We start from the raw sequence: 26,414 nt of genomic DNA on the forward strand, positions 1-26,414 counted from the left end.
CTTCCCCCTCACCTCAATTCTTCATGAATCATTTCTTTCCCAATTTTTTTAATACCTCTCTTACTTGATTTCTAAAATCCTTTTTGATCTCTTTCAAGAGAACCTTTTGAGCTTCGGACAATGCATTTTCGAGGCTTCACATGTAGACATTTTGCCACTGCTGTCATCTTCTAAGTTTGTGTTCTGATCCTTCCTGTCATCCTAATTATTTATGGCCATGGCTTTTTGGGTTTTTTGCTCATTTTTTTTAAGAGTTGAGCTTTGCTCAGAGGTCATAGGGGACACTGTCTCAAGCTTCTTTTGCAGGGAGATAGGATCTGTTCACTCTTTCCAGAACAGCTGTGCTCCTGTGCTGGGTTGGCCTGGCCTACTTTAGTATGTTGTACCAGGGTTTGTACACTTGCAATTTGCCTTTGGCATATGGGCTGGAGACTTCACAGTTGGTCTGATGACCCAGGACTGAAGGGCATACAATGCTGATTTGTGCTATTGCCAAGAGCCTCCTGCTAAATTCCCTGGAGCATACCTCCACTGAGCTGTGTTCCCCTTTTACCCAAGTGAGTTAGACCTAGACTACTAGTCTACCATCTTCACTATTCTCCTAAAGCCATAGTAGTATAGAATCACAATTCCAACCCATGTCTTCTGACTCCAAATCTAGTGCTTTTTCTATTTCATCATATTACCTTTCAAGGAGATCAGGCAAAAAAGAAGGAACCAATATACACAAGAAACCATCTGCTATCCCATGTAATTTTTAATTTCTCCTTCCTCCCCCTTCCCAATGGGTTACATAGCTAGATAAAACAGGCTAAATATGTAAGGCATCAGTACCATCTCATCTTCACCTGATGTTCTCTACCTAATTAATTTTCCTTTTTTAAAAATGTCTTTATATTCAAAGAAGAAAGCAATAAACAATTGTATTTTTATTCTGCAAAAATTGACAATAGTAGGTAAATATAGGCCTAATATATGCCATCCCACTTTCCCCTCCTCCAAAGACATTTATAAATTTTACTCGGCCCTCATATACAATAGTCACTGTGTAGACAAGTCAAATTGAGAAGGAAAAGATCTGAAAACCACTTTGTAGGTAGAGGTGATAATCCTGTTGTATCTTGCTTGACTTGGTCAGACCACAGTTTATGAGAGTCAGTCAACAAGAATGTGTGCAGAAGACTACAAAATTCTCCCATTTGTATACCCTTAATCAAAGAAATCATATTTTTCCCTTGATCTAGCTAACTTAATGACACAAGGCCTTTTCCTTATTCTGATGGCATTTTACTTTTGAGTTCTTCCATGTGTAATTTGTCATTCAATTCTGCAATTTATGTCTCCTTCTCTTTTTCACAACTCCCTGGAGGGGTAGCATGAATTATTTTTCTTATCTTACCACTCTGTTATAGTCATACACAAAATTTAACATTCACCAGTGACCTCCATATTCTAAAGAAAAACATGTGTTCATTCCTAAGGTTTCTTTTCATTATAAATCCTCTGATGAAAGGATAGGAGATGATCTCTAGCTGAAAGCCTCCCCATATTGCACTCAAGGATAGTTTGTACCCAGAATGAATTTTCTGCTAAGAATCTCTAGTACTCCATTTCTATACCTTTCCTCATTCAGGTCAGTTATAAGATTCCCATACCTCTCATGAATTCTCTGATGGTAAACAAGGACTGACATTAGCCTGAAAGGAATGATTCCATTCTTAAAGTTTCTCTCCCGTATGGATTCTCTGATGTGCAATGAAACCATCCTTCCATGTAAAAGTCTTTCCACATTGATTACATACATAAGGTTTCTCTCCGGTGTGATATCTCTGATGTTCAATAAAACTAACCCTCCATGTAAAAGCCTTTCCACATTGATTACATTCATAAGGTTTCTCTCCACTGTGGATTCTCTGATGTACAGTAAGAGCTCCCTTGACTCTAAAAGCCTTTCCACATTGGTCACATTCATAAGGTTTCTCTCCAGTGTGGATTTTCTGATGTAGAGTAAGAGTTCCCTTTTGCCTAAAAGTCTTTCCACATTGGTTACATTTATAAGGCTTCTCTCCAGAGTGGATTCTCTGATGCTGAACAAGATTATTCTTTTGTGTAAAAGTCTTTCCACATTGATCACATTCATAAGGTTTCTCTCCAGTGTGAATCCTCTGATGCAGAGTTAGAGCTCCCTTTTCTGTAAAAGCTTTTCCACATTTGTTACATGCATAAGGTTTCTTTCCAGCGTGGATTCTCTGATGTTGAACAAGATTTTTCTTCCGTGTAAAAATCTTTCCACATTGATCACATTCATAAGGCTTCTCTCCAGTATGGATTTTTCTATTTTTAGCCAATTTGGAGCTGGATCTGAACTGATTACAGTGACAAGGTTTCTCTCCAGTGTGGATTCTCTGATGTTCAATGAAACCATCCCTTAATCTAAAAATATTTCCACATTGATTACATTCATAAGGTTTCTCTCCAGTGTGGATTCTTTGATGTTGAATGAGATTTTTTTTCTGTGTAAAAGTCTTTCCACATTGATAATATTCATAAGGTTTCTCCCCAGTGTGGGTTCTCTGATGTACAGTGAGAGCTCCTCGTCTTGTAAAAGCCTTTCCACATTGGTTACACTCATATGGTTTCTCACCAGTATGGATTCTCTGATGTGCAATAAAACCATCTCTCCGTCTAAAAGTCTTTCCACATTGATTACATTCATATGGTTTTTCATCAGTGTGGATTCTCTGATGTAGAATAAGAACTCCCCTTTTTGTAAAAGCCTTTCCACATTGGTTACATGCATAAGGTTTCTCTCCAGTGTGTATTCTCTCATGTGTAGCACAGATTTCTCTCAAAGTAAAATCATAGGGATTACCATTCATGAATCTTTGCTTGTGAGTGTCTACCAGAGAGAGGCTTAGCTCTGCAATAGTTTCCTTCATTTTAAATCTGATATTTCCTTCTGAAAAAACAAATAATAAATCAAATACAAACACTATAGACATATGTATATGTATGTGTATATATATATATATATATATATATATAAAATCTCCTTCCCTCTATCAGCAGAACAGAAACTCAATTACTTTCTATTTCCCCAGGCAGCAAAAAATCTTAAATGGACAGAAGCAATAATTTTAAAATTTCATTAGCTCACATCCCAAGGGCAGTTACATTTCTAATGCTTCATACACAATTTCATTGGATGAGCATAATGAACCTTTGACAACAGAGGAAGTGCCTTCATTCTCATCATATACATACTCAGACCATGAGCTCAGAATGGTTTAGTGACTTGATCCAAATCTCAGCAGCTGAGACTAGAACTCAAATACTGTGAATAGGCATGCTCTATCCATGGTACTGGACAAATTATTTTTACTTTCAATCTTTCCCTTTCATTGTTTGTACTTTCAATTCTTTCATTACAGATATAGTACCATTTGGTCCACACAAAATAAACATTACAATTATTTTATGATCTATCTTACCTGTAAGCATGATAAGTTTTCCTTGTGAACACTTAATTTTTTTCTTTGACATTATCTGAGGTCACAATTGAATACCAATACATATATTTTTTTAATTTACTGGATGCATAAGTGATTCTGTTTTAATGCATTATTTTTTTAAATAGCCATTATTATTTTTTCTAAAAAATTATCTTTAGATGCCTCTGCTTACTAAAACAAAATTAAAGTCCTTCTAAGAAGCACAATTTTAAAAAATGCATTAAATTTCCCATGTCTGAAAATGTGTGTCTCATATAGGAATTTGATTTTTACCATCCTTTTGTGTGGAAGTCAACCACATGCTTCATTATTGGTCCTCTTGTAGCCCTTCCTCTTTTGAGATTCACAAACTATTAATTGAGATAATGGGCCAAGGGATTTCACCTAAACATTTATCAGTGGCACCTTAAGTGATAAATAATAGTCTAATTTGGTTATAAAGATATTTATCTGGGGCAACGAGTATTGCAACTTTCAACTTTAACCTCTGCCTTTCTGTAGTGATTCTAAAGTATCACAATTCGGAAATCACTGCTTTGGGGGATCCTTTCATGATTACAACAAACTCTGACTCCTTTTAGGGGAACCATATTCTATCAGTTTCTCCACTTGACATCAAATTATTTCTAAAAGTCTAGGAAGGTTGAACATTCATGTGCAAATGACTACAACTATGCAAAGACTCTCAATGGCTATCTCTTCACTAGCGTAGTTCTCTCATTTCTAGGTTACCTAGTAACCACATCTCATCCACCTGGTAATCACCAGATCAAGATCTGACCTGGTTTGCATTCTTGCAGCAATGAGGGCAGGCTACTTGAAAACAATAGTCACTAGAAATCCACAGTAGAGGTCATCATGAAATCATGGACCACCACCACCTTTCTACAAAAACAGACCTAGAAGTTCCTCTTACTGAAAGGTTAGGTTGTTTTCTAATTTGAACTTATCCTTTCTTTATCTTATTTTTTTATCTGGCAGTTTCTTAAAGAAATTGGTTGGCAACATAGTTTGGTCATTCAGAAGAATTTCAGTGACAATGTAGCCACTTTATTAGTGGTAGTGAAAACAAAGTTATATCTGAAGGAATTCTATTCTTTCAAAGATTGTTCATATATAAATATTATTTAAAAAAAAACAAGCAATATTTGGAATGGACCTTCAAGTACATTTGTTGTTTAATGCAACACTTGTCATAAACCAATAGAAAGATAAATCTTTTTAATTCATTTTGACTGGTTAGAGTTTAATAAAATGAATTTCTATCTCTCAGCAGGAGCTTGTCCTTTTGTTTTCCATCTCATATACATGTGAGCATTTTTATTATATTCTGTTTCAAAATCAAAATACATCTGGTGGTACAGTGGACCCTGAGTCAGGAAGAGCAGAGTTTTTATCCCAGCTGAGAAACTTGCTAGTCAAGTCACAGGATCTCTGTTTGCCTCAGTTTCTCTATTTGTAAAATGGGCTTAATAAGAACACTTAATTTCTAGGGGTTCCCTTGAGATAAATTAAAACAATATTTATACAGTGCAGGACATATGACAGGTACTGTATAAAAGTTGACTGTTACTTTTATTTAATTTTTACTATTTCCTCCCCAATTCTGCTCTCCTTCTTAATTAATGAGGGTAGTAAATGCTCTCCTTCTTAGAACATTTACTACCCTCATTAATTAGTGACTTGGTGAGGCACTAAATTTAGTGCCATTTTATCCAGTCCAAAGTGGATTTTTATATAACTGTGGATATGTTGTCTGCCCCACCAATCTATGAGCTCTAGGAGAGCAAGAAATATCTCTTATAAGTCCTGGTGCTTATCAGAGGGCCTGGCTTATAGTACACACTTGAGATGTTTGTTAACTTGAATAAGTTTTGAGAAAGAAGAATTTTGGATAATTTAATACCTTTTGGCACTTTCAAGAGAATTTCCTAGTCCCAAATCCCAAACAATGATCTTATAGATGATCACTGCAAGGGAATTAAAGGACCATGGAGTCCAATCCCCTCATATTAAAATTGGGGAAATTGAGATTGAGTGAATTGAGTGACTAGTCCAGGAAGCCACTACTAAAAAATATCTGAAAAAGAATTCTAAGGCAGGTCTTTCTTTCCTAGCTCTAGCACTTACCTCATGACAACACCAAGAAACCTCTTGTAACCACAGCTTTCATTTCACTCACCTGGAAGGCAACTCCTTAGGCCTGCTTGGTCCAGCATCCATAGTGCTTCCCTTTGCTCAAAATAAGAGATCACCTCTTCTCTGGGAACTGGAAGGCCTGAGCAGAGATATCAGTTAGAAATGAAGATGGAGAGAGATTTGTAATTTCATTCTTTTTATGAAAAGGGTAAGGATGCAGAATTGCTCCATTTTGAGATTCAAACATTATGTTCAAATACAGGAGTCTATGGTAACCCATTAGTGCTTGTAAAGTAAGTAATTCCAAAAAGAATGTGCCACATTGTCCTGCTATACAAAATGTTCTGAGAAAGAGCCAAATGTTCTGCCACAATCCCCACCTCCCATTCTTTTATGTTCCACTCTTGAAGAAGCTTCCAACCCTACAACTGGATAAAAAGTGTTATTGGGCCAGAGCTGTCTGCAGCCTAGTTAACAGGGATCTTGGTTTCAGCACACCTTCTTCATAGAAGGATAGACTCATTCCATAGTTTCCATTATCTAGATATTAAATGGAGTTGGTAGTGCAATGGAAAGAGACCTGGGTATAGAGCCTGAAGGGCCTGAGTTTAAACTGAGTCTCAGAATGTCACTAGCTGTATGCCCCTTAAGTAATTAAAGTCTTACATGAACTGATACTAAGTGAAAAGAGTAGAATCAAGAGAACATTGTACAAAACAACAAGACTATTCAATGATTAATTCTGATGGACATGACACTTTTCCATAGTGATACTAAGTGAAAAGAATAGAATCAAGAGAACATTGTACAAAACAACAAGACTATTCAATGATCAATTCTGATGGACATGACACTTTTCAATAGTGAGGTGATTCAGGCCAGTTCCGATGGTTTTGTGATGGAGAGAGCCATCTGCACCCACAAGGAGGATCATGGGGACTAAGTGTGGATCATAACATAGTAAGTTTCACTTATTTTTGTGTTGTTTGCTTGCATTTTATTTTCTTTCTCATTTTATTCTTTTTTGATTTGATTTTTCTTGTGTAGCATGATAAATGTGGAAATATGTATAGAAGAATTGTACATGTTTAACACATATTGAATTAATTGCTGTCTAGGTGGAAGGGTGGGAGGAAGGGAGGAGAAAAAAATTTGGAACACAAGGTTTTGCGAGGGTGAATGTTGAAAACTCTACATATGTTTTGAAAATAAAAAGTTTTTTTTTTTTTGGTTTTTATTTAATAGCCTTTTATTTACAAGATATATGCATGGGTAACTTTACAGCATTAACAATTGCCAAACCTCTTGTTCCAATTTTTTACCTCTTACCCCTCCACCCCCTCCCCTAGATGGCAGGATGACCAGTAGATGTTAAATATATTAAAATATAAATTAGATACACAATAAATATACTTGACCAAAACGTTATTTTGCTGTACAAAAGAATCAGACTCTGAAATATTGTACAATTAGCTTGTGAAGGAAATCAAAAATGCAGGTGTGCATAAATATAGGGATTGGGAATTCAATGTAATGGTTTTAGTCATCTCCCAGAGTTCTTTTTCTGGGCATAGCTAGTTCAGTTCATTACTGCTCCATTGGAAATGATTTGGTTGATCTCGTTGCTGAGGATGGCTTGGTCCATCAGAACTGGTCATCATATAGTATTGTTGTTGAAGTATATAATGATCTCCTGGTCCTGCTCATTTCACTCAGCATCAGTTCATGTAAGTCTCTCAGGCCTTTCTGAAATCATCCTGTTGGTCATTTCTTACAGAACAGTAATATTCCATAATATTCATATACCACAATTTATTCAGCCATTCTCCAACTGATGGACATCCATTCAGTTTCAGTTTTTAGCCACTACAAAAGGGCTGCCACAAACATTCATGCACATACAGGTCCCTTTCCCTTCTTTATAATCTCTTTGGGATATAATCCCAGTAGTAACACTGCTGGATCAAAGGGTATGCACAGTTTGATAACTTTTTGAGCATAGTTCAAACTACTCTCCAAAATGGTTGGATTCGTTCACAACTCCACCAACAATGCATCAATGTCCCAGTTTTCCCGCATCCCCTCCAACAATCATCATTAATTTTTTCCTGTCATCTTAGCCAATCTGACAGGTGTGTAGTGGATATCTTAGAGTTGTCTTAATTTGCATTTCTCTGATTAATAATGACTTGGAGCATCTTTTCATATGACTAGAAATAGTTTCAATTTCTTCATCTGAGAATTGTCTGTTCATATCCTTTGACCATTTTTCAATTGGAGAATGGCTTGATTTTTATAAATTAGAGTTAATTCTCTATATATTTTGGAAATGAGGCCTTTATCAGAACCTTTGACTGTAAAAATATTTTTCCCAGTTTATTGCTTCCTTCTAATCTTGTCTGCATTAGTTTTGTTTGTACAAAAACTTTTCAGTTTGGTATAATCGAAATTTTCTATTTTGTGATCAGTGATGATCTCTAGTTCTGCTTTGGTCATAAAGACCTCCCCTTCCACAGGTCTGAGAGGTAAACTATCCTGTGTTCCTCTAATTTATTAATAATTTCATTCTTTATGCCTAGGTCATGAACCCATTTTGACCTTATCTTGGTGTACGTGTTAAGTATGGATCAATGCCTAGTTTCTGGCATATTAGTTTCCAATTTTCCAGCAATTTTTATCAAACAGTAAGTTCTTATCCCAAAGCTGGGATCTTTGGGTTTGTCAAAGACTAGGTTGCTATATTTGTTGACTGTTTTATCCCTTGAACCTAATCTATTCCACTGATCAACTAATCTATTCCTTAGCCAATACCAAATAGTTTTGGTAACTGCTGCTCTATAATATAATTTTAGATCTGGTACAGCTAAGCCACCTTCATTTGATTTTTTTTCATTAATTCCTTGAAATTCTTGACCTTTGTTTTTCCATATGAACTTTGTTGTTATTTTTCTAGGTCATTAAAATAGTTTTTGGTAGTCTGATTGGTATAGCGCTAAATAAATAGATTAGTTTAGGTAATATTGTCATCTTTATTATATTTGCTCGCCCTATCAAGAGCATTTAATATTTTCAATTGGTTTAGATCAGACTTAATTTGTGTGAAAAGTGGTCTGTAATTTTGCTCATAAAGTTTCTGATTTTCCCTTGGCAGATAGATTCCTAAATATTTTATATTATCAGTAGTTACTTTAAATGGAATTTCTCTTTGTAACTCTGACTGTTGGATTTTGTTAGTGATATATAAGAATGCTGATGACTTATGTGGCTTTTATTTTATAACCAACAACTTTGCTAAAAGTTGTGGATTATTTCTAATAATTTTTAGCAGAATCTCTGGGGTTCTCTAAGTATACCATCATGTCATCGGCAAAGAGTGACAATTTGGCTTCCTCATTGCCTATTCTTATTCCTTTAATCTCTGTCTCAGCTCTTATTGCTATAGCTAGCGTTTCTAATACAATATTAAATAGTAACGGTGATGTGGGCAACCTTGTTTCACTCCAGATCTTATTGGGAATGGTTGCAGTTTGTCTCCATTACATATGATGCTTACTGATGATTTTAAATAGATGCTGCTGATTATTTTAAGGAAAAGTCCATTTATTCCTATACTCTCAAGTGTTTTTAATAGGAATGGATGTTGGATTTTATCAAATGCTTTTTCTGCATCTATTGAGATGATCATATGGTTTTTGTTAATTTGGTTATTAACATGGCCAATTATATTGATAGTTTTCCTAATATTGAACCAGCCCTGCATTCCTGGTATAAATCCTACTTGATCATAGTGTATTATCTTGGAGATGATTTTCTGTAGTCTTTTTGCTAATATCTTATTTAAGATTTTTAGCATCAATATCATTAGGGAGATTGGTCTATAATTTTCTTTCTCTGTTTTCAGCCTACCTGGTTTAGGTATCAGTACCATGTCTGTGTCATAGAAGGAATTTGGTAGGACTCCTTCATTCCCTATTTTATCAAATAATTTATATAGCATTTGGGGTCAATTGTTCTTTAAATGTTTAGTAAAATTCACATGTAAATCCATCTGGTCCTGGTGATTTTTTCTTAGGGAGTTGTTTAATTGCCTGTTCTATTTCTTTTCTGAAATGGGACTTATTCAACAATTTACTTCCTCCTCTGTTAATCTGGAAGTCTATATTTTTGGAGGTAGTCATCCATTTCACTTAGGTTATCAAATTTATTGGCATAAAGTTGAGCAAAATAACTCCTTATTATTTCTCTAATTTCCTCTTCATTGGTGGAAAGTTCTCCCTTTTCATTTTTAAAACTACTAATTTCATTTTCCTCCCTCCTTTTTCTAATCAGATTTACCAAAGGCTTATCTATTTTATTGGCTTTTTCTATGAACCAACTCTTAGTTTTATTAATTAGTTCAATAGTTTTTTACTTTCAATATTTTTAATTTCTCCTTTTAATTTTAGAATTTCCAATTTAGTATTTGATTGGGGGTTTTTAATTTGGTCTTTTTAGTTTTTTAGTTTGCAAGCCCAATTTCATTAATCTTTTCTTTCTCTGTTTTATTCAAGTAAGCCTTCTAAGGATATAAAATTCCCCTTATTATCCTTTGGCTGCATCCACTAAATTTTGGTATGATGTCTCATCATTGTCATTATCTTGAGTGAAATTATTAATTGTAGCTATAATTTGCTGCTTTCACCCAATCATTCTTTAAGATGAGAGTTGTTTAGTTTCAATTACTTTTTGGTCTATTTCCCCTAATTTTTTGTTGAATGTAGTTTTTTATTGCATCATGATCTGAAAAGAAAGCATTTACTATTTCTGCTTTCTTGCATTTAATTTTGAGGTCTTTATGTCCTAATATATGGTCAATTTTTGAATAGGTTCCATGAACTGCTGAGAAGAAAGTATATTCCTTTCTATCTCCATTCAATTTTCTCCAAAGATCCAACATACCTAATTTTTCTAATATTCTATTTACTTCTTTAATTTCTTTCTTATTTGTTTTGTGGTTTGAGTTGTCTAATTCTGAGATTGCAAGGTTGAGATCTCCTACTATTACAGTTTTGTTGTCTATTTCTTCTTGCAACTCTCTTAACTTCTCCTTTAGGAAGTTGGATGCCATACCACTTGGTCATATATTTTAATATTGATATTGCTTCGTTGTTTATGCTACCCTTTAGCGGATTAGTTTCCTTCCTTATCTCTTTTAATTAGATCAGTTTTTACTTTTGCTTGATCTGAGATAAGGATGGCTTACCCTGTTTTTGACTTCACCTGAAGCATAATAGATTTTGCTCCAGCCTTTTACCTTTCACTCTATAAGTATCTCCTGCTTTAAATGTGTTTCTTGTAAACAACATATTGTAGGGTTCTGACTTTTGATCCAGTCTGCTATCTGCCTCCTCTTTCGAGAATTCATCCCATTCACATTTACGGTTAGAGATTACTAAATCTGTATTTCCTACCATCCTAATAACCCCAGATTGTGCTTTCTTATTCTTACCTCCCCAACCCTCTTTCCCCCTTTAAACTTATGTACCCCTCTTGTAACTGATGCTTTACCCTCTTTATAATCCCTCCCCTTTGTAGGTCTTTTTTTTCCCTTCCTTCCCTTATTACTCTTTTTCTTTTCCCTTTTCCTCTCTCCCGTTTTTAATGAGGGCGAGGAATTTTCTCTAAAACAAATGTCATATTATTTTTCTTTAGAGCCAACTCTGATGAGAGTAAGATTCACACAATGTTCTCCCCTCTCTAAATTCCCTCAGATATGATAAGTTTCCATTTGCCTCTTTGTGGGATGTGGTTTCCCTCTTTTTATCCCTCCTTCCCACCTTAGTTTCTGCCATCATCCCTTTTCCATATCTACTTCCCTTTTTTATGTTATATCAATACAATCAAATTATACATGTATTCTTTTTGTATATCCACAACTAGAAATACAATTCTCAAGAGTTATTTTTACCTTTTCTGCATCTCTTGAGTTCTATGGTTGGAGATCAAATTTTTGTTTAGTTCTGGTTTTTCTTCAGAAACAAATGGAATTCATTTGTTTCATTAAATTCCATCTTCTTCCCTGGAAGAAAATGCTCACTTAGTCTGGAGTAGTTTGATTCTTAGCTGCATCCCAAGTTCTTGTGCCTTTCGAATATCATATTCAGGCCCTTCTTTCCTTTAATGTAGAGGCAGCCAGATCTTGGGTGATCCTTATTGTGGCACCTCAGTATTTAAATGGTTTTTTTTGCTGCTTGTAAAATTTTTTCCTTAATCTGATAGTTCTGAAATTTTTCCCACAATATTCCTTGGGGTTTTTATTTTAGGGTCTCTTTCAGAAGGTGTTCGATGAATTCTTTCAATGCCTATTTTACCTTCTGATTCTATTACATCTGGGCAGTTCTCTTTGATGATTTCTTGTAAAATAGTATCTAGGCTCTTTTTTTCATCATAGTTTTCAGAAAGTCCAATAATCCTCAGATTATCTCTCCTAGATCTATTTTCCAAGTCTGTCGTTTTTGCAAGTAGATAATTCATGTTTTTTCCAGTTTGTCATTTTTTTGGTTTTTGCTTGACTGATTCTTGCTGTCTCAATGAGATCATTAGTTTCTATTGTTCAGTTCTAATTTTTAAAGAATTATTTTCTTCATTAGCTTTTTACTTCTTTCTGTATATGTCAATTAGGTTTTAAATGTATTGTTTTGGTCTGTGGAATTTTTTTCCATTTTCACTAATTTTTTTTTTTAGTGAATTATTTTCTTTTCAATTCACAGATCCTACTTTCTTGAAGTGTTCTTTGTCATTTCAATTCACAGATCCTACTTTCTAGTGAATTCTTTATTTTTCAATTCACATTCTTACTTTCCATGAGATTTTTACTTTTTCAATTCGTATTTCAAGGGAAGTTGTTGCTCTCTTGTAAGGCTTCTCTTTCCTTTCCCCATTTATCTTCTAACTCTCTTTTGAGACTTTTAATGGTCTCTTCTATGAGAGCATCATGTAAAGGAGGACAGTCTGATGCATTTTTTGCTGTTTGAGGTCTCTTCAGGTTTGCTGACCTGCTCTTTTTTCTGCATAGAAGCTGTCTCATCGTTCTTTTCATCTTTTTATTCATGTTTCTAAAGCCTTTAGGGTAGGTCTCCTAGGCAAGGGGGTTACCAGCTTCCTCTCGCAGAGCAGGGAGATGTAAATTGGTTTCGGCTCAGAGAGTATGGGGAGATTGCTGGTGAGTTTTCCCTTCCCCAACAGGAAGTGGATTCAGCACTGGCCGAGCTATCAAACTGCTTAGTAGGGCTGAGTGGATTAGCGATTGCCCTCGGCTAGAGACTAAGGGGTGAAAGTGTCACTGCCCCAGGCCGGAGCCTCTGGTGGGACTGTGAGTATTAGCAGCTGACCCCAGACGGCAGACCACCCTGAACTCTGCCCCAGTGTCTCTGCCCAATGCAAATCGGCCCTAGAAAAGCTCTATGGCCCCAAGCCGAGCTCCCCACTGCGCAGATTGGAGGCTACCGACTCTAACCCTAAATGCCCGTTTGTGCTGAGATCTGTGCTTTCACTTTCGTTTTGAGACTCTCCTCGGAACCTAATTTCTCTCCCCGTTTGCACTGATCTCCCCCCTGGCCCCGTAACCAACCTTTTTTTTGGCGAGACTGCAGATTTTCTTCGGCCGGTGAGTTGTTCTACTTCTTATCTTTACGAATTGTAGCAGTCAAGACTATTTTTGAGGCTCGATATAATATTGATAAAGAGGGTAAGAGAAGAGCTTAGAAAGTCGCGTGTGTCTTCTCCGCCATCTTGGCTCCGCCCCCCAATAAAAGTTTTTTAAAAAGTACTTGAAGTCTGTTTGCCTAAGTTTTTTCAACTCTCAAATGGGGAGCATAGTATCACCTAACTTAGAAGGTTATTGAGATATCAAATGACATAATATTTATTTTATTTTTAATTTATGGACTAAAACAGCCATTTCTATATAGTACAATAAAAAAGCTGATTGTTCATGAAACTATAAATCCACAATGTACAACTTAGAATATTTAACTATTCCTTTCAAATAGATAACAAAATTATCAAATATATTTTTTCCTTCACTTTGCTTGTCCCCACCCAAGATGGATACTATTACACAGAAACAGGTATACTACTCTATACATTGTTCTCAACATACTTATATACATTATTAGTTCTTCCTCTGGTTGCAGATAGTTCATTTGTCTCATGTAATTATTTTCGATATGTATATTAGTCAGAATAACTTATTTGCTCAAAGTCATTCTTAAAACAATGTTGCTATTTATATAATGCAAAGAAACACATGACACAGCACCCAGAAAATAAAACATAAAATTTTATTCCTTTCCATTCCTTCCCCATCACCTGTGCTGAAATTTGGGGACAAGAGAAAGGAAAATTAAGGACAAGTTTCCTATACTAGGGACAAACAGGTGGTTTGAGCTACATAAGAATATTTCAAATCTAGCTAGGCCCATCCCAAAGAGGAAGGGGTGGCAAGGAAAAGCTGCCCAAGCAATTGGCAGACAAAATTCATGTTCAAGTAGAGGTTCAATTAAATAATTTCTGAGATTAGTTCCATGTCTGAGATGCTTTCTCACTGATTTGATTTTTCACTTGAATCTACCTAGAATTGGTAAAAGACAGCTTCAGGAACCATAAAGGACACCTTCAGTTTCCTATCATATAATGCAAAGCCATCTTACAGAAATATCAGCTTGCAGGAAGACCCTGTCTCTTGAACACAGGAGACCAATCCTTTTCCCTTTCTGATAATTGATCAAACCTTCAATCCATGCACATTAGGGAGTAAAGATATGCACTTTGATTGCAGATTCAGTTATCAGGGAAGTGTCCTTACATAGGGAGAGTAGGTTCCAGGCATTCTCCAACATGACCTCCTTGTACAACTCCTTCTGAGGAGGGTCCAAGAGTCCCCACTCCTCCTGGGTGAAGTCCACAGCCACATCCTTGAACATCAGCACCTCCTAAACCATTAAAAGTCAGAAGATGTGGAGCTGAAAGACCCTTCAGAAGTAAAGAGTCCATTAACCCTCATCAACTTATAGAAGGAAACAGAAACACAGAAAAGGTATGTAGCCAAAGTTCATCCCTTTTATGAGGGTCAGAAACTCTTGAAACCATAGTTATTAAAAATCTTAGTGAATTTTGAGAAAAACATTTTATATGATTCAGGTGGAATAAAGCTGAGAAGACTTAGTATGGAATGCTTCTCCATGCAGAAGCAGGAAGAAAGTTTCTGGTTTATGTGTGAGATGGATGGAGCTGTGGAAGAGAATGAAAGGGTGATGGGAAATCTCTTCTTCAGCAGGACTGATATAAGGCATATGTGCTCAAGAAAATGCTCCAATGAGTCTGTAAGAAGCAGGCAAGTATAGCATATTCTGAGTGGGAATTATTTCACATAATCATTTAAAAGAGAAAAAAAATTAATGATATATTTTGTTTCTTGAGAAGCTGGAGTAAAGTTTTATCTCATGAAAACATGAAAAATCATCACCGCACTGAATGAAGACTGTTTCCAACCAAGAAAAGCAGAGTTGAGTCAGCTCATCTCATATATCTCCTCATTTCTCACCCAGATCTACGTCTTTGGGGATTTTCTGACTGACTTCTCCAGTCCCTGAATGTCTTCTTCCTACCCAGAACCCTTTTCAATCTTGTATTCTTTTTTTTGATCAACTTCCAGGCTAAGGGAATAGAAAATCTACAATCTGCCATGGCAAGTCTCCCCAAAGAAAACAAAAAACAAAATATACAAGGAATTCAAATACACAAAAGTGGAAGGAAATCTAGAATAAGGGAAGGAAACAATAAGAACATTCCAAGAAAATCTGCCCCTTGCTGAAGGGAAGTGTACAGAATTCAAAGTCAGCATGCACACAGACAATCTAAGGATCAGTTCTCCCAGAAGGACACAATTTGGGGAAAATATGGACACAATCATGAAGAAAATAATCAAAGAGAACTGGCCAGAACCTCTGAATAGAAAAAATGCAATTCTAATGGAGAGAATTCATAGATTACCAACAGAGTAAAAAAGGAAAAAGCCATGGCTGCAACTTATAATACTAGTAATAGTCCCCTTTAATAATTCAATCTAGAACCAAGAAGTCCTACAAGTCATGAAGAGAAAGATCTTTGAATACAAGGGAAATGACTGACTTCGTGGAAACACAAGGCTAATGGAAACCAAATAGATAAGGGGAAGGAATGACAGAATGGGTTCCAGAGAGCATTGGAACTGAGAATGTAGCCCAGGTTGACCTATCTTGCAGATGTGGGCTTAAGAATAAGGGACAAAAAAGTGAATATTCCATAGTAAAGAGGAGGCCAGGAATGAAGATAGAGAAAAAAATAATCAGATAAGTAAGAGGAAAGCCAGGAGAGAGTCATGTCCTAAAACTTTGAGAAGAGAGTATCATAAAGGAGTCATCAATAGTGTCAAAGATGAAAGGTCAAGGAAAATGAGGATTGAGATGATCTCCATGGTCTCAGAGAGAGAAGAGCATATAGGGGAGTAGGTGAGGAGCAGGGAAAAAAACTGAAAAAAATGGAGAAAGTAAGGAATCCTGACTTTGGAGCTAGGAGGGGGTTTCACTGATGAATATTTTTATAGAAGATAAAGGACCTTTCCCTGAGCCTTGGGAGTTTAATGCCTGAAAAATCTACTTGTCTTGGAGTTGGGGCAATTGTTACTTGGCAGGGAGTGGGGATGGAGGGATACTAGCACTTGGAGGAGTAGGAGAACATGGACACAGGGGTGGGATTTCTAGAAGAATGTGGAAGAAAAATAAAAGGACAACAAGAGAGGATAAATATCAGTGATGTAATATGATTTTGTTGTCCCCTGATTTTAGGGGGGCTTCTGTTCTAACCATAAGTCAGGAAATCCTAAATCTTTTGGTTTTGGAGTCTGCCTCAGGATACTCTCTTGCCCAATCTGTCTGATTCTGAATAGACTATTTCTCAGTTCTTTGCTGACATCTTGTGAATGGAAACCAAGTTTCAGGGCCACTCCTCAGTCCATTGCTGATTGATGATCTGGTCAGAGATAATCAAATTTCGGGAGACCACTTTTCTACTAATCCAGAGATTACTCCCTAGCCTTACTCTTAGGTCACAGAATTTACATACTAATGATAGAGGCTGGATAAAACTGTTCTCTGTCCCTTAACTCTCTGCTATTTCAATCTGAAATCTAACCCGCCGTTCTCAGCATCAATAAACCCTTTGCCATTTAACTTAGAGACTGAGTCTGCAAATTCCTTTATCTTACCTGCAACACCAACCTGGGGACCCCAAATGTTGTCAGGGTGTCTTATCCTTCAACATCAGGAGGTGATTTTCTCTACTATGGAGCACTGTTCTCTGTGATATACGGTATTCTGAAAATAAGGAACAATGAAAAAAAAGTAATCTGGGGGGTTGTCTTCCAAGCAATGGCAGAAAGCACCTATAGAGCAGAACTTAGAATAGATAACTTGGAGGCTTTGACTATATGAAATGTACAGGGAAAAGAGAAAGACCAGATGAATAGTGGGGATATGAATCAGAAAATGAGAATCTAGGAAAGGGACAAAATAAAAAGGAAAAGATGGAAAATGAGAGAGAAAAAAATCCTAATGCATGAAATTAAAAAAAAAAAAAAACAACAACTAATGAACAGGACCAGTTGAGGGGCAAGAGAGGAAGGGGAATCTACAAGAGAACCAAAAGGAAAAAGACGGATGAAGAATGAATGCGATGAAAGTAGGACAGATGAACAAATAACTAGAGAAACTGAAGGTAAAAGACTTATGGCATCATCTAAATGGGACAACAGAGAAATATACAGATTTCTTTGTAAAACATGAAACTTCTACAAAAATCAACCATTGGGATATAGAGATATTGGACACAAATGTGAAAAAGGCAGAACTAATCAATAAATCCTTTCATTTCCTAATGAAATAAGAATAGAAATTGGTTCAGGGATCGCCAACAAAAGATACAAACCCAAATGGAGATTTAATAGTGACATAGTAAATAATGACTGAGTCAGAGGGCAAATCTCAGAAATGATAACTTTGCAAAAGAAAATGAGAATGATTAAATGATATCCCAAAATTTCTGTGGCTCAGCTAAAGCAGTCCTCAGGGAAAAATATAACTTTACAATCATATTAAGAATATAGAAAGGGGCAGCTAAGTGGGACAGTGGATTAAGCACCAGACCTGAAATCATGAGGACCTGAGTTCAAATCTGATCTCAGACACTTTCTAGCTATGTAACCCTAGGCAAGTAATCCCCATTGCCTCAGGAAAAAAAAAAAAAGAATATAGAAAAAGAGAACATTAAATATGCATTCTAAAAAAAAGAAAAAAATAAATGACCAAACCTAAATTAAGTTCAAATGACAAGACATTAAAATCAGAAGGGAAATAGATTAATTGGAAATAAAAAATTAAAAGGAGAAATAAAATTAAAACTGACTTTTTTGAAATGACTAATAAAGTTGAGAAAACCTTTGGCTAATCTGATTAAATGAGAGGTGAAAATCCAGGCAAGAAAATACCAAATGACAAGGGTAAAAAATAATAAAACTAGAAAAAATAAAAAGGATAAGAAAATGAGAAAAGTAAGCTAAAAAAAAGAATACCTCTAAAAACATGAAATATTTCAGAAGACAGAGAAATTCTTTCAAATCCATATCATATTTCATCACTAATTCCCCCAAATAAGAAAATATCCTACCAGAATCCTTTTATAAGAAAAACATAGACCTAATGCTGAGTCCAAGGAAAGTCTGAACAGAGTAAGTAAACTGTACAAGCCAATGAATGAACATTGTCTCCTCCCTCCAGTTTTAAACAAAGTCCTATCAAAATGGCTATAGTTAATTATTCAAGAAATCATCCATTATGATCAAGTAGAATTTTTATCAGGGATGCAAGAGTAGTTGAACATTTGGAAAACAATAAACATAATCACTTTCTAAACCAAAATATCAAAACCACAGTCATTTCAATAAATAGAATGTTTTGGTTACAGAACATCTGAAACCAAGAGCATCACATGAACTGGGGTAATATTAGAATCTTTTCCAATAAATGCAGGAGTGAAGCAAGGATGATTATTCTTTCACTCTTGTGGAAATGCTAGCAATAGTAAAAATGCAAGAGAAAGGAATTAAAAAAAAAATAACCACAGCTAAAGAGCTTAAACCATTCTTGTTTATTCATAATATGAGGAGGGAATGGGTGAACACATTTCATGTCTGAGCCTCTGCTATCTAGTTAAAGGAAGGAAGAATATACACAACACAGAACTGGTTGGAAAAATGCATTTTACTTACCAGTGAAAAGGAAGGAAAAGGGAGGGGGAATTGGTGAGAGGATAAATTAAGGGAGGGATCAGTCCTAAGCAAAACAAATTCAAAAGATGTGTATATATACACACACACACACACACACATATCACATGTATATAGTTCTTTCCAAGGTGACAAAGACAATCTGAGGGATTACTTATAAATGGGGAACTGATGAATAAGTTAATTCTATAAATGTAATGAATACTACTCCATTGAACTCATTTAGCATAACGACCAACAAGAACTTAGTAGGTTCTTCATAATAAATGGTAGTTTTCTTCCTTCAGCCAGTCTTCAATTCAAGTTAACTACTCAGCTAATGATTGTCAAAGGTTGCACCCTTCCCGTTGAGCTTCTCAGCCTTGGTAAAAGTGCACCATCTCCTAGAGTTCTATCCTCCTGCCACATGGTGAGGTCAGTTTTATTTTTTTACCTGATAGGTAACAAAGCTGCCCTAGGACCAGACTTCCATAATGGGCAAAGGCTCTAGGTGCCTCCCTTCAAGCTGTATTCTGAGGACCTCTGGACAAATTAAAGTGGTTTCCTGGAAATCTTAGGGGTTAAAGATCTACTCATGTGAAATCAGGGCCCTTTAGATATGACAGATTTCCAAAGATGGCACATTGCTACACCCTGCTCTGTTGACCAATTGAGCTCCTACATGGAATCAAGAGAAGCCTTTGTTGACTCAAGCTAAAGGACTCTAGTATCCTTACTGAATGCCCTTTTTATTTTAAGTAAAGCTGTTTTTACTTGTGGAATGACCAAGGAGTGTCTACTTTTTGCTGAACATTTAAAGGGAGCATTGGCTTGAGTAAATTCCAGCCATTATATCCTTCCAGGCCAGTTTGTACAGTAACTTGGGGGCCAGGAACAACAAAAGCAAGGATGCGAATCCTGGGGCCTCCTTTAGACAATAGAGATCAGTCCCTGTGCCAGGAAAGGTCTTAGAAGCAGGAGAACAGCAGGATAGTTCAGAGCTTTTTGTACTACAACTCTGGGGCTTGTACCTAGGGCCTTTCTCAATGCTTATTGGCTGGGCCCAAGGAATGGTCAAGGGGAGGGATTCAGGAAGGCCTGGGAAGGCTTGGGTGACCCGAGGCAGAAGGACCTGAGCAGCCCCAGAAGGACAGTTTCTGCTCTAAAGACCACACTGCACAGCACTAGAACTGGGAAAGCCTTCCCTGTCCAGACAAAACTGTGTGTGAAGGGTTGTCCAGGAGCTTCAGGGAAGCTTGACCACAGGAGACCAAGAGGAGAGAGAGACTTTATGGGGAGAGGGATGCTAGGCAGGCCCAAAGAGAGCAGACCTGGTCCCTATGGAATAGAGATTCATGATGAAGTGGTGGACTTTATTGGTTAGTGGTGATGAGGAGGTCTGTAAAACAAATAGGGCAAGTATGTAGTGTGTGTTTCCATGCTCAAGATACCAAGGGCCCATTGAATCATTGAAAACGCAGAAAAAGGGCAGGGTAGAGTTGTTACTACTGTTACCCATAATGCCTGTTTTTGTACAGAAATGACCCACACATCAGGCCCTGCCAGCTCCACAGCCCGTCCTGCATGTCTAGGGAAATGGCAATGACTGCCAATGTTGGTTAGGTCTGAGGATGGACTGCACTCACCTGAGGAGGAGGTCTGAGATTCCCAGGGCCCATTCCTCTGGCTCCAGGCTCCCTGTGGAGGTAGTAAAGCAACCATTTTGTCAAGTTCCTCCATCTGGTCCCTGGTCTTTGTCTCAGGGTCCTGCTGCCTCGACCCTTTATAGCTCCATAAATGTAACAGCCATAGCTCTTACTAACAGAGGTCAAAGCTCACGAAGGCAGGTTTTAATTCTCAGCTTCTGGAAAAACCAAGAGATAGCCTGGAGCCCCCAGGAGAAGCCCTCCCTTCCTTACCTCTGCTTAGAAAAGCTCAACTTCCCCTTCCCATAATCTTAGTCCCAGACTGACTTCCTTTGTGCTCATATTCTGGGGAATCACAATAAAACTATTCTAATTTTCCTCCCACTTGGGTATCCAGATTTTGCCCAATACCTACTTGGGTCAGGTCTTGATCCTCAGAAGACCGAACTAGAGAGGGACAAGGATTCCAGAGGGGCAGAAGGCTTTCTGCTCTTTCTCTGGGCAGGAGGTTGGATGTGTGGAATTCACAGAGGGTGAAGTCCCCCCAGAATTACAAAGCCATGGCCCTGCTCTCAGGGGAGAGGTTCCACCCTACAGAGCTGGAAGGGTCCGGCTGGGAAATGAGGAAAAAACAGGAGACAAGCCAGAGCCTCGATAGCTCCTGAGCCAGAGCTCTCCCTCCACCTGGTCCTCTGCCCTCCCTGTTTCCCCTGTCCTCATACTGCTTCATGTAGGAGGGAGGGAAGCTAGGGTAGGCTGAGGATGGGAAGGGCTCTGGAATGGAGACCTCAGGGAATGCAGGGGAAGCAGGAACCTGGAAGACAAAATCCAGCCTGGGGCTTGGCTTGAGTCACAACTCTGAGGATTCTGAAAGAAAGTGAGGGGAAGCAGGGCTAGGTCCTGGGAGGCAACACTGGCCAATATAAGCCATGGCAGGGAGGTTAGGGACAGTGGACAGCTGGACCTGGGAAAGCAGGAAGCCTATGTCTTGAGATGTAACTAGGAGCTCTCTAGTAGAACTTAGGCTTGGAGTCCCTAAAGGGAAAGTGAAGACAGAGAGCCACATGTCTGGGATCTGATAGGGTATCAGCCCTATCAGGGGGTTCAGATAAAGGGGAGCAGGAAAGAACTTTGGTAACTGTCCAAGGTGGGGGTCTGGGGATAGGAAGGCAGGATCCTTCAAGGCAACTGGGTCTGAAGGTAGGACACCTGAATCACTGACCATGAGATGGGATACCTGGGAAGGGCTGAATTCAGGACTTCTGGATTTCTATGGGGAAAGTCTGAAGTCTGGGAAAGTTTGATCCAATGGTCAATACGGAAAGGGTGAGCCAGGAGGAGTGGGTAGACTTTGGGAGTCAGAGCTCATTGAGTAGACAGGCTTGGGAGGGAGGCAGAGTCCTGGCAGACCTTGAGAACACTACTGATGTGAGAAGAGAATGAGATCCAATGGCAAGGGCAACCAGCGGAAACCAGAAAGTAAAGAAGCCTTACAGCTCTGGCTCAGACCCACCTGGGACCTGCAAGCACGGTTCTGCTTCCAGAAGGCAGAGGGATCTCAGCTCCAGGCAAGGCAGGGCGATCTCAGCTCAGAGACTTCCTGCTTCCGGACCGCTGGGAGGGGGTGGATGTCTCCCTGCCCAACCGCTGAAGCCCCTGGGTTGCTTGAGCCTCTTTTCCCTCAGTCACCCAGGCAGGGACTTAAGGACTGTCACTGCTTCTGCTCCCTAAAGTCGGCCCCCGCCACTCAATGGTGTCTTCCGACCTAAACTCCGCCCATTCCTCTAAGCTCCGCCCCGTGCTCACGCTCCACCTGGGCCACCCCCCTCCGGGCTGCTCATCGCTCCTCCCCCAGCGCCTCCTCCCCCCTGCTGTCCTCCAAGACTCAGCCCGTTCTCCTTCCGAGCAGAAAGAGCATCCTGATAAAACTGCAGCTCCAGAGTAACGGAAAGTAGGGAACCCTGTTCTCTGAGGAACTGGCTCTCGGAAAATTGCGGTGCGATCTTCTACAAGCAGGCCAGACCTTAAGGCCAAATGCACCCAAAATTGGGCATCAGAGCCGTGTGATAAGGAACTCTAACAAAGATTTAAGGAGATTGGATCAGAATTGTTGGGTATTTGGGGCTGTAAGACTGGGACCTCCACCTGTCTCTCATCTGTGACTCCACGAGGCCGGAGCAGACAGTGGCCACACCCCAGGAAGCCCTTTTGGGGGACAGGCTAAATCAGGTTCAGGGTAAGCAAAGGATCTGAAACTCGTTGGTGACTTAGGAGATGTCTCCCCCAAGAAGTGGAGACTTACTCTGGTGGGATGGATGGATGAGGACAATCTGCTCCAGTGGCCATAAAGGCAGCTGAAGCCGGTGCTGTGGTGTGCTTAGAACTTGGTTAGCTATCAAAGATGTCAAGGTCATCCACTGCACCTGGAGCCATGGCCAGGTGTCTTAACTGTGTCCTGCCACTGGACTGTGACAACTCTGTGCAACCCTGGCCCACTGAAATCCAGCTTGTGCCTGGGTCTGAAGACATCACCCAGACCCTGTGACCATTTCTCAAAGTCCTGTGGCAGCAGATAAGTGATGATGCAGTAGGTGCAGAAGTAATTGGAGCCAGAGACACCACTTTACACACACTCAGCCCAGGCAAGCAGCCGTGGGATTCAGCTCCCTGAGTATATGAAACTGCCATTTAAGGGCCATAGTGTTTCTGTCCTGGTGTGAGGAAAAGGCTAGAAATGGTGCCCTAATGTTATCTATTTGCCCAACCCTGGCATGTTCATCAAAGCCAGTGATATCCTACCCTGCTATAGAAATGTACACACACATAGACACAGACACACACACAAATGTACAAAAATTCTGCAAAAGTGATTTTACTCACCATCAGTACGTGGAATGTGTGAATACTCATGGACAACACAAAATCCAGCAGACCTGAAAGATGAACAGTTCTTATTGTAAGAGAATTCAGCAGTTCTCACATCCAAAGAGAAACCCTGAGTGAAATTGAGGCTGGAAAATGAAGGCCAGCTTATTGAAGTCAGAGCTGGCTGCACATTTTTCTGGAGTTACTGCAGTGAGGGGGAGAACCATGAAGCTGACATATGTTTGGCAATCAAAACTCATCTAGTCAACAAGCTTGTATGCCTACTAAAAAGAACAAACAGGCCCCTGACAATGTGATTGCCTCTTGCAGGGAAAGGCCACATCACCAACATCAGTGCTTATCCACCGACCAAATCCTAATGATATCAAAGGAAAATTTTGTGACGACTTAGAGACCCTTACCTTCAATTTGCCAAGAGAGGATAAGTTCATATATAATTCTGGGTGACTAAGCTCAGACTAATAGTAGGGAGTCCTTGGGAGGAAGATGGAAACAGCAATAGCAATAGTCACTTACTACTGGATTTGTGCATCTCACTTCTCATCATCAATACTGTCTTCTTAAACACAATAAAACTTAATAGATACACTCAGAACACTTTGTGATTGTAAGAAGAGACAGACAACATGTGAGTGAAAAAGACAATGTGAGTGCAGAGTGCTTGGTTGATCATAGGCCTGTTTGCAGAAGGAGTACCAAATGGCACTGAGAATGAAAGTATTTCCTGTATATTATTGTCCTAATGAACCTGGCCAAAAACCTTGAACAAAAATCCTAGCTTCTGTGGTTTTAATTTTCACTTATTCCCACCTTAAGCCCATGGGAGATTTTTTTTTTTAACGTTTTGTACGAGGTGAAAAATTGGTAGGGGGAGGAGAAAGGCCAGTTGTAATTTCATCAAAACCTGGTTTTGTTTGATTATGGTTATGTTTAATTTTGACCTAGAACTCTCGATTAAAATAAAAACCTAATTTAAACATTTTTTTCATTTAATATTTTTATTTTACCCAATTATGTAAAACAAATTTTAATTTTTTTTTGGTAAACTTTGAGTCTCTCCCCACCTTTACCTTGAATTAAAAGGACACGTGTAAAGTTATGAAAAATATTGCCATAAAAGTCATGTTGTAAAAGAAAACATAGATCTCCCCCACCAAAAAAAGAAATCCTCTAGAAAAAAAATTTTTTTAAATTAAGTTTCAGTCTGTATTCAGACATATTCAGTTCTTTCTCTAGGTTTGGATAGCATTTTTCATCATCAATCCTTTAAAGTAGTTGTGGATCATTGTATTACTGAGGATAGCAGTCATTCATAGCTGATCATCCCACAACATTGCTATTATTTTGTACACAGTATATATCACTTTGAGCTCATGAAGGACTTTCCAGATTTTTTTGAGAGCCTCCTGCTTACCATTTCCCATAGAACAATAATATTCCATCATAATCACATACCATAGTTTATTCAGGTATTCCCCAATTGATGGGCATCTCCTCAATTTTCAATTTTTTGCCCTGAGAAGAGAACTGCTTTAAACATATATATCCTTTCCAATTGTGTGGAATAGAGAGATAAGGTGAAGAACTTACAGGAATGTATGAATTCTTTTTCTATATTTTATTTTCATTATTTCTGTGTTTCCCTTGTGACCTGTGTAATATGTGCAGGCCCATATTTACTTGAGCCTTGGCCAGCTATAAACATATTTACTTAATCTGAGCTGATGATATTTATCAGTATTTGACATTTATGGATATTTAGTCTATTAGCTTGACCACTATCTGCGTGATTAAGCCTAAAGGCCTGATTTTTTGTTTCCTAGAAATCAGATGATTTCAGGGAAAAAGAAACCTTCCATTCCAATCTCCCCAAATAGCAACAACCAATTAGATGCCTCCTGCTCCCCTTCTCAATGCTTTCTTACTTGTGATGTGATCTATTATATAAAAGCTATGTATCTTTACTACTTCTTTAGCCCTCCTACCATGAGCTTTCTCTTTCTTATCTTGTGATGGGACGGCTCATCCTTCAGAGGTTTTAATAAACAACTTTTCTGCTTTCTACTGAGTGATTTTTGAGTATTCATTTTGGGAAAGAGTCTTCTTCATCCCTCATACCTTTTTAAAAAAAATCTCTTTTTTTCACTGTGCTTTTTTTTCAAGGTTGCATGGAAACCAGGATCTCCTACCTCTACATTGCAGTAAATCCCCTCACTTAGACAACAGGAAAAAAGGAAAGACCTAGACAATTAGGAGTTCTTGTTAACTTTCAACTCAAGGAAAAACCAAGAAATTTTGGAGTATACAAATGCTTCTTGTCTTTTTAATGGGTTCCTGAAATATTGTTAATAGTAGAAAGAATTTGAAACTTGGTGGGATAGGATCCCTGGTATTAGGGACCTGTGTACCCATATGATCTAATCCTCTCATTTCACAAATGAGGGAATTAAATTTCAGGGGGCCTTGGAATTTAGGAGCATAGGAACGTAGGAAGTAAGTGTCAGAGCCAGTATTTGAGCCTTGGTGTCTGGCACCAAATTTGGATCACAGATTTAGAATGGAGAGGAATTAGAGGCCATCTGGCCCAATCTTTATTCAAAACATTCTTAATAAATTCCTGTTCTCCCATTTCAGGGACAAGTATGATCAAAACAGGCTAGAGCCCCATTGATTGATTTCTTCCACTGGACTTGGGCACTTTCTCTGCCAGTCTAGAAAATAGACTTGGACTCTGAGGGCTTCAGTAAGTGGTCCAGGGTCACACAGCCACCATGGGCTAAAGTTGGGACTTCAGCCCATACTGTGCCAAGCTGTCTCTCAGCTTCTAGTAAAGAAGGAAAAGAAGCTGATAAGTATTTGTTAATCTGTTACTACTATGTGCCATAGTACATG

The 26,414-nt window shown here is 38.2% G+C and overlaps 1 pseudogene; it reads right to left on the bottom strand.

The window, feature by feature from the left end:
• Positions 1–1,718: 1,718 nt before the first annotated feature.
• Positions 1,719–22,407, bottom strand: LOC105750612 (annotated as a pseudogene).
• Positions 22,408–26,414: the final 4,007 nt, after the last annotated feature.

The sequence above is a fragment of the Sarcophilus harrisii genome, chromosome 4, assembly GCF_902635505.1.
Source record: "Sarcophilus harrisii chromosome 4, mSarHar1.11, whole genome shotgun sequence".
Taxonomy (NCBI): Eukaryota; Metazoa; Chordata; class Mammalia; order Dasyuromorphia; family Dasyuridae; genus Sarcophilus; species Sarcophilus harrisii.